We start from the raw sequence: 6,963 nt of genomic DNA, 5'->3' as shown, positions 1-6,963 counted from the left end.
TTTGTTTGTGCAGGGAGACTATGCTGAAGTTATTTGTAACTTGAAAACTTCGTGTTTCTTGATGCAAACATTTATGAATTGAATAGAAGTAGCAAGTGTTGCCACACTTTTTTTTGTGAAGCTTGAGATTGATTGGTGTATTCTTATATTGCATCGATTGATTTATCTTTGATTTAATTAACAATTTTCTTGTGTGAATCATTTGAGCATTTAATTTAGTTTCTTGAAGACTTTATGCTTCAAAGAAAGAGATTGTTATAATTAGACAATGGTTGCAAATACTCAGAGTTAAGACTTTGAACTTTAATTTTAAATGTCTTATTTTAATCTAGGATAGTTAGTAGGATACTTTGTGCTTTGCTACTCATTCTAATTTTCATCAAAATATATTAATCGCGAGAGACTTTGAGACCTTATTATTACTCTACCAAATATAATCACAATTGTTGTCTTAGAAGTTGTTCTTAAGTCAAACACCAAGCCACTAATATTCCCATAGAAGTAGATACTTTTGCTAAGTTTGAAGTAGTTTCTTTTCCATACATCATTCTTGAAAAAATAGAACTGCTCATTTTGTCAAATTTAGTTAAATCTTTATTAAAGACACCCGCAGTAAGAAGGGAGCCTCCCCTATTGCCAAGAGGACAGATTTATCTCATTACATCATTTCCCAAAGTCACAAATTTTTAAGTTTTAGTCTTTAGTGACTTACACAATTATTAGCCATCAATATTACATAGTGCCAAGATCTATAAGTTGTACATCAATACTTTTCAATTGACTGAAGCATAACACTAAGATAACATTTCTAGAACTGAGGTTAGATGAATTATTTTTTACTAAAGCCAACATCAAAACAAGGATTTTGAGTCACACACAACAATAACCCATAAGCATCAATAGAGATTTTTAAAAAAACCACTAACAATCAAGATGTTGGTTATCAATGACCCACTACCAGAAAGCCTAGTAGACCACCTCAACAATGGGTAGACAACTCACCTACAACAAGGGAAGGAGAATGAGACTAAATACCTATTTTTCCTACGTTATTAGACAATTATCCAAATGATACTTTGACTAGGATCCCAACCACAAGGAGGAGCAAGAAGTGAGAATCTAATTGAAAATTTGTTAGCACAAGGGATAAAGTGTTAAGAAAGTTGTACATTGTTAGTTAAAGATTGGAACATAGCAAGAGTAGTAGATAAGGAAGGGTCCACAAAACTAAAGGGGGTTGAACAAATAAAAACATGAGTAGGATCCATAGAGACTGTAGATGCTAGGTTTGCAATAGGATCATCGAAAAAATTTGCAACAAGAGCTCCATTTAGAGGGGAGTATCATCAGCTTTTGATGCATCATTAGAGGAAGAATAAAAATTAGGATAGTCAAATGCTCATCATTAGCATCCACCCCCTAAGTAGCAGAGCCTTTACACCACAAGTGAGAATAATTTGCAGATAGATGACTGATAGAGAAGGATCACCAACATCAAAAGGGAAAGCTTCATAATCCAACAATTGAATCCATGGCCAATCTGCTACTATGAGAATCAACACCTATAAGGGGCACAGAGATAAATGTCAAACATAATATGAGTGAAGGTAGAGAGACACATAGAAACTATAGCCTCATCCACTTTTAAGAAACAATCAATAAAGTTGTCAATGACCTCAAAACAAGAGTTCTCGTAGAAGTGAAGGGAAGATTGGGGAGACGAACCCACATTAGACACATACTAAGTGGTTCAATTAGAGGATTAAAAGAGATTGTCCAAGGTCTAACTCGGAGAAAGTGAGTACCCCAGCTCCACAACTTGTTCAACTCAAAATCAGGATCTTCAAAAGAGGGGAAAACAACAATAAAAAGGATTCTTTGCATAAAGGGAAAAGATCAATGTTACTTGGGGCTGAGGATCTTTGAGAATTTGTCACCCAATGATGAAGATCTAGAAGAGAAGGCCAAAAAATAACAAATCTACATGCCAAACCACAATGCTAGTCGAAATCCACATTAAGCTTTGAAGAATTTGTATAAGGTACTGTTGATTTGTGTTGACTAATCAAGAAAGTACTATGCACTTTTCATTAGGCATGGTTTGCTTAACTCGTTAAGCATTTTTTGAATTGACCCTTCAACCATTTCCCAAGGTTGACTTGTCTAGTATGTTTAGGGTTAACTTGTTAAGCCGACATAAGTAATGTAATATTGGCTTAGGGTTAGAGTTTTCTAAAGTGAATATATAGATTCTTGCAACAATATTGAGTTATAAGGGAGATTATAGATTGTAACAAGTTGAAGTTACTAGATATTGGACTCTCTGGTGGATGTGGCCTAGGATTGGGTGAACCACATTAAATCTTTGTGTCTTCTATTCCATTTATGTGTTCTTTATTCCTTTGTGCTATTGGTTATATTTACATGTAACTACTATTTATTGTCTAACTAATCCTAACAAATAGAACTTGTAAAATTTCTAGAATTAGGCCCCAAAAAATTTTATGAGATAAACTTTAAATTTAAAGATCTTGTAGCTTAATAAATTGGGTTGAATATAGACTTGTAAGTTACTTGAACTTTAGCTGAGAATTCACATCAATATCAATTATCCAATCCAAACTAGGATCCTATCATGGAATTTGTTGTTTCTTAGACCATGTACTAATATGTAGAATGATTAAATATCCACCTTGAGGTCTCACCTTGTAAATTATTTTAAAATTTTGAGGCAATTTTATATCTTAAGTCTTGAAAATCTTACCAACTTCGCTAAATTGATATTCCTTGGCATATTCTTTGGGAGTTTGGAGACTATGAAAACTCATTGTTTCTGTAGTTTTCACGGGGAATCTAAGAAACAATGAAAACCCATTTGTGCATATAGGTTTACTACTGTTGACTCCGAGGTAAATATTAGTTATGTAAGCAATACAAAAATCAAATAAAGATAACTTTTGCTATGGGGAGGCGAAGTCCAATTGGAAAAAGTGATCCAACGAAGGTCAAAACAATCCCTACTATTCATGCAGGGTTGCTTTGTACCTTTCCAAGGACTAGGCTCATTGCAATTTTATCTATAAATATTTTCTAAGTCAAATCTATGACATGCAAATAATCCCATGATTTCATAATTAAGCTTGTATCTTCATGCAAGCCAGCTCCCTTCTAACCGTCATGAGCTTTGGGAGTGATCCCATGCTGCAACAACAATTCGCCCAATGCAAGTCAGATCACACATCACTTAAATGAATCCTAGACTAAGCCTCTCCCGAATATGCTTACAGAATGGGGAAAACATTATATGTGACTACTTCCAATGTTGTAATGACTTAATAGCAAAACAATGCCAACCAAAAGTAATGCAATGCAATACATTAAGGACCAAGATATGATGGAGGGACGAATACCTGAAGCACCTTACCAAATGTAAACTAGATTATAAATACAAAGCCTATCCGAATCTGTGTTGAAGAACACAAATCACCCCAAATGTAATTGCTAATCCCTCTTAGCCCTTACATTTATTACAAAGAAATGAGATTCCAACTATTACAAATCACAACATAAACCAAGTCGCCCGCTAAAGAATTTGCCTCTTCTCACTTCTCTCTGAACCAATCTCCAGTTGCTTGAATCTGAATTCCCCAATCTGAATCTTCAATAATTGATCAATCCTCCAAGTGATTCTTGAACACTTTACTACCATAGTGCTATAATGATCTCCATAATTGCCTCTTTGCTCTACCAAAGAGAATTATCACTGAAACTTGATCGACATGCCTGAATCAAATGAATTTGTCATGATCCAATGATGCATCAATCTCCCCTGATTGGATGAATCTCCATGATCTAATGCTACTAAGGGAATTTCACCTTGTTGCTACTACTCCACTTCTCTTGATCAATGATGTGAACTTTGCATTCCATGCATGATGACCTCCAAGCATGCCAAATGAATGAGCTAATGCCTCCTTAAATAAAGCACATCTACCAATCCATTAAGTCACAACTGTTATGCAAGACCTAAATTACCAACCCCCTCAATCAATGCAAGAACACCTTACACTAATTAAGTTGCTTCCAATAGTAACATTGAAGTCAACTTCGATTCAACCCCTAATGCAACAATTAAGTCACACACTACATGAAGTTAGTTGCAAAACTCAATCTCCTATGCACAACTTAAAAAACTCAACCATGGGACCCAAATTACCCCGTTCAATCTTCAAGGCTGAGTCGATCTAATTTCCAAGACTTAGCCAATTTACCAAATTTACTTAAGTTGAGCCTCCAATGTGGAAATCAAGTTGTTGCACCTCAATTGCCCACTGAATTCAGCTCACTAATTACCTTCTCAAGTCACCAAAAGAATTGCCTCCTCGAGTCACTTTGCAAATTGCCTAACTCAAGACTTCAAACCAAGTCATGCCAACTCAAATTCAATTTTTCCTAGTCAAGTCATTTGACATGAAATCCAAATCATCTGAATAAGAAATTCGAATGGCTTAAACATCACACATCAAGGTTTCATTACTAGGTTAAAAGTGCTAAATAGTCAAAGTTGACTTGTTTTTCCAAGCTTAATTTCTTCCTTAGTGTGTGATATTTAAGAAATCAAGTAATCAAAACTAACTAGATCTCTAGACTTGTTACATCCTCCACTAAACTAGTGACGATGTCCTCAAACACATTCAACCCACAATGCAACAAGAGGTGATCTCAAATTGATCACTCTTGATGAGGTGAATTCTCCCTTCTTGGGAACCCATAAATCAACCCATGTTGATCACCATCTGTCAAGTAGCTATCCCTACTCAACAGATTCAAATAAGCTAACTCAACTCTGTGATCCCCCAATCGCCAAAGTGTTAGTTCTACAAATCATTGGACAAACATTTGTACTACAAACTTATTCGTCACCCCTTCTACTATTGATGTCAACGATCCCAATGATACGATTACAACCCATCTCAGCTACATCACCAAGAATAGTTCAACACTACATTCAAGATAAATTCATGCACAACCCCCTTAATCCCTTCAAGGCACTGCTACTAGTAGAAACTAAACATGTTGGAATCATATCAAATAGGAGTATCCAACTCAAGTGAGTAGCAATCGTTGTTTGTCTTGAGAAGTCAATCAGATTGGATACCTCCAATCCAATTACAACCAAATCCACTAATCCTTACAATGAACTCATCCTCGTGATTGCATCTCTAATTACCATGCTAACTTCTTGTGTTGGAGTAGTCGTCATGCCTCAAATCCCGAGTCGATCGTTTTCAACATCAATCCAAGCCCCATGGCACGACTCATTGTCTCATGAGTCACCCCTAAATCTACAAAGTAACCTCCATATGACTTAACCTCTTTACCCTAAAAATGAGTTGACCTCTCCACTGTTGACTCATTTAGTTGAGATGTGCAAGCTATGCATTAATCCCTACAATTCGATCTTGCATCGCCAATCCCTTCAACCACTTCACCCAAATCTGACTTCTCCAAGGCAAGCCACTCTTCATCCCGTCAAAGTGAACACTAAGTCTCTAACTAATGCATTTGGAAACCTCGTCCAAACTGCCTTGCAACATCTACTCATTGCGATCCATCAAATCTGATCAAGAATCACCCTGTCGAACTCAAATCGCTGCCTTTGATTGCCCTCACCGAGATGACTGATTCAACCCTAATTATTCCAAGATAATTTTGATCTAATTTGTTGCTAAGTCACCATGACTCCCTTGAACTACTTTCATCCATGTTGCAACCAATTCACCACACTCATATATGATTTGCAAGATTCTTTGCTCTAATTGTGCTCTGATACCAACTTGTTGATACCACTTTAATTTGGCTCCGATCAAACTTTCTCTTACATGCCAATTCACTTAGAGTTGACACAAACCAATGTAAATGTTGGCTCAACCCTTCGTCAAAACATGGTCATTGAAACTTGGCTTTGATACCAACTACCATGGGCTTAGGGAGCAACCATGTGCAACACTAGCAATTCCTCCAATGCAAGTTCGATCGCATAACACTGAAATGAATCCTAGACTACGCCTCCCCATATAGGCTTGTGGAATGCGAATAAATATCAGATTTGACTACTCCCAATGTTGTAATGACTTAAATGATGCTAAGCATAGCAAAACAATGCAACCAAAAGCAATACAACGCAATACGATCCAGATATGTGATGAAGGCTACTCCTCTTAATACCACAATAAACAATAGAAATAAAGAACAACACAAATTGAGAGAACAAAATATGGGCTTCTTATTATCGCCAAAAATATAGAATTACATAATTACAATATGCACCTTCTTTGCAACAGTCGCAAGACAGAGCTGCAACTTTCACCCAAAACTGACCTAGATAACCTACAAACCTTCCTTATATAGGCACTTTTTGCCGCTCGGGAAGGTTCTAGACACTAAGTCCTAACCCTTGAGTCCGACCAACCTCATATTATATTATTTCATTACACTTTATTACACAAGATCGACTCAAGACAATTTACAAATTACATTTTTGGATGGGTCTGCTTTTGGAGACCATAAATAGTAAACTGTTGACCCGATGGGCTATTATAACCCCATTATGAAATCCTTGGTTAATGATCTATAGGGATTGATTGAACAAGCATCCATTAGTTGAGGTTTTGCCTTGTTTCAGAGCCATTTAGGCCTTCATCGTTGGACCTGAAGTTTGGATAGCCAAAATTCATACCAAAAATTTGTCATAATTACACCAATACATGTGATATGACAATAAAACTCATCTAGCGGGCTGATATGTCAAAGATGAACCTCCATATATGAGATTAGAACACTTTGTGCACATTGTACCAACTTACTAAAATTAGCAAGTTCCCACAAACAACATCTCTATATAGGAACAACCCTTATTCAAAACACAAAAAATGAATAATAGAAAATAGAGATATTTTTGGG

This window comes from Cupressus sempervirens, chromosome 6 (genome assembly GCF_028749045.1).
Source record: "Cupressus sempervirens isolate cs-2001-9-10 chromosome 6, ASM2874904v1, whole genome shotgun sequence".
Taxonomy (NCBI): domain Eukaryota; kingdom Viridiplantae; phylum Streptophyta; class Pinopsida; order Cupressales; family Cupressaceae; genus Cupressus; species Cupressus sempervirens.
Note: the sequence above shows the minus strand (reverse complement) of the source record.